This window comes from Mytilus galloprovincialis, chromosome 13 (assembly GCF_965363235.1).
Source record: "Mytilus galloprovincialis chromosome 13, xbMytGall1.hap1.1, whole genome shotgun sequence".
Taxonomy (NCBI): Eukaryota; Metazoa; Mollusca; class Bivalvia; order Mytilida; family Mytilidae; genus Mytilus; species Mytilus galloprovincialis.
In genome coordinates, this window is record NC_134850.1 from 52,399,092 (window position 1) to 52,402,636 (window position 3,545).

A 3,545-nucleotide genomic window follows, 5' to 3' on the forward strand; every position below is an offset into this window, starting at 1 on the left:
AACACTTAGCTACTACAGAAAACAGACTTATATCATGGTAGTTTAATGAAATTCTTTGACCTAATTGTGTACCTTTTGGAATTGGATGAATTATAGCCTTTCCCCATACTGAAGGTACTTTTCCAGTTTTGAAACATAATTGATATAGCTTATGTAACACAGATTTAATACTATTATTCTTAAAAACTTCATAATGCAAAAGGTCAATGCCTGGCGATTTTCCGTCTATAGTGGTCCTTTCACAAACATTATCAAATTCAAAATTGAAGTCATTCAAATGGCCAATTCGAGAGTTAAAGTCGCCTAATAAAAAGATGGCATCCATATCGCAATGCAAGTAAATTTGAGCCAGAATTTGAGAGAAAAAAGTTTCAGCGTCTCTACCCCATGGTGAATTTTCAGGTGGCAGATAACATGAAAATACAACGAAACACAAGTCTGTTTGTCTATGACGAAGATCTAATCCCAATATACCATCAATAGATTTGTCAATCACACGTACCTGAAAAAAGTTTTAAAATGTACATATAACAAAAAAAAACCAACACCTCCAGAACCTTTTGGAGCCTTCCTATGTACAGAATGTCGGTTAAAACCAAACCATTCATATCCTTTATTTCGAAATTCCAACTTATCATTACCGGTATCCTTTAAGTGTGTTTCGTTAACGCTAACAACATCAGCACGAATACTTTTGATCAATGCAATTCATAACACTTCATTGTTACTTGTCCAACCGCCTACATTGATATGTTCAAACTTTAAAACATCTTCAACAGACCGGGAAGTATCCTAATCATGACCATTTCCTTCTTGATTATTCTCCTCACTTGAATTTTCATTTTTCTTAACTATTCTTCCGCTTGCTGTCATGCGATATTGCGCACCTTGCGGCAGTTCCTTAAGAAGAGTGTGCATATTTAGTTCTATCATTCTCTCTACATATGATTTGCTGCTTCGTAAATACACACTACGATAATCTGTTGATTGTCTGAGTTTATGTTTTTTTCTTAGAATTCGTTTTTTGATCTGGACGCTGCGGAAACAAATTTTCACAAATCCAGGTTTATCGGATCTTTTACTTCTCAATCGATAGGTAGAAATTATATCGTGTTCTGCCAAAGATCTATCCAATTCAGAAACAAGTTTCTGTGCTTTCCCCAGTATGTCTTTGCCGTCCTCAAACAGAATATTACTTGCTATAACGGCCACGTCGTCAGAATACTTTTGTGTATTGTTGAATTGTTTATAGTTACAACATACTGTAAATTCAGAAATTATTGTGTTGTTTTTATTACTTCGAAAATGGGACAGGGTAATAATTGTAATAATTTACATAGCTTTAAAACAGAGGTAAAAGATACCAAAGGTATATTCAAACTCGTAAGTCAAAAACAAACAAAAATTCCATGGAAAAAAACAACCTATGAAAGACAGTAACATGCACTAAACACTAAATTTTTACATATTTGGTTCAAGAACAGTCTTAAATTTACTAACTTTTTTGACTTCTGTATCTAGACTTTCATTAACACTTTTAAGCAGTTCTGTAGCTTGAGCCTACAATAAAATTTGAAAAAAATTATCTCTGACACAATAGCTACATCTGTCTGTGACAAAATAAAATCAAGAAAGATAACTCTTACACAATACAGTAACATTTCAAATTAAGGATGTTCACTTGTCATGTTTTAAATTTTTGACAGATTTTCAGAATTCTCTGGTTTTATGCATTTGAATGCCTTAAATTAATTTGCCCATTGAACCCTATTTTTCTTTTTATAAATCTTTTACATGTACATGTATATTTGCAAGCCATCTGTTAAAGTCTGATAGTTATGAAATCTTTGCGATTTTTTATTAGTTTTTGTGAACTTAAACTTGTCAATGGTTAAGCTATGAAAAATCAAAAGAAAACATTTTCTTGCAAAATTTCAATGGCTAATATGTCGAAAACAAGCACATTGCACTATATATTTTTTTTTGCTCTTTTGGTTTCTTTATTAATCCCCTATCAATATATACTTCAGTGTTAATAAAATCTTGTTATTTGAAACTGAGTAGCAAACCTCTTTAAAAAAAAAGAAAGAGAACTACTTAATATGTAATTTTGTAACAGCTAATGATGGCCAAAAATAAGAGATTACACTCTCATGTACTGAGTAGCTGACTTTGCATTAACTTTCAAGTAATATAGTTGACCAATCACTTATATTATCATAGAAAATTATATTATTAAAAACTATGATTAATAAAAACTTAACATTGATTTATGAACTATGAAAATGAGGTCACATTTAGCTGACCCCAATCAGACAGGTATATACCAATCTTAGAAAATCTGTACACTGACAATTGACCTATGACTGTATATTTATGAAGAATAGACCTCTTCTTGTGAACTCAAATTTGATCAGTAAACCATGAAATAAGGTCAAGGTCAGGTGAAGTCTGTCTGATGGACATGTGCACCTTGCAATGAGTCATAAAAAATATAGTTTACCTAACAACAAAAATAACCATGAAAAAATCAAATGATCAAAACTGAAGTGTTTAAAGTGGTCATTGAATCAAAATTGTAATATATGCCAGATGGACACCTCAGACCATAAGGCAGTATGGATCACCGTTCAAAATTGCCCAAGTTTGCTTAAATTGTTTATAAGAAAACAAATTTTTGTGCATTAAAAGAAATCTATGAGATTGACTTTTGAAATAAAATTTAAGATGATAGGTCTTTAATATGCTTTCTGAATATAAAAAGACATGCAAAAATGGTGTTACGTCCAAACTTGTTTTCTGGCTACAAGTAAAAAATTAGAGTTTCCCTATCAGTCCAGTATATTTTTTTAATAAAAGAGTTATCTCCCCTTCAATGGCTCAGTTGAAAAATTGATACTAAAATCACATACATTTGATTTTTGTTTAAACATTTAAATAATGCAATTAATCACTATTTTTTCTTGATATAAATAAACAGTCTAATCAATAAATTGCAAATCTGTCTCAAAATTTGCAGATTTAGACAAAGAACTAGACTGACTGTGTACTGCCATTGTACAATCCAAGATAGCCGCATACCACTGTTCTACCTTAACAATATCAATATTCTATGAAAATGAGGTAATGGTATTTCACTTGACAAAATTTCAATGAAGTCATTGAACCATGCAAATGAGGCCATGCAAGAACAATTGAAAAATGACAGAATGGTAAACTTCATAAATTTATGTATCTATATATAATATACAAGGTATGAAGCATGCAGGTCTTCCACCTTCTGAAATATGAAGCTTAATACAAGTAGTTCATGGCTACAGATATTAATCCTTATTTCATGAAGATGACCGACAAAAAATCACCACTAAGAGAAATTAATGACTGAACCATTTTGTTATTAATTAACTGTAATTCAAAACGCATTCTCACCTTCTGTTCATTGAGGATTTCATTGAATCTTGCACATGTTGCATTCATGGCCTTCTTTTCTTCTCTTTCCATTCTCTCTGTAAATTAAACATGTAGTGTTATGTATAAATATAGCT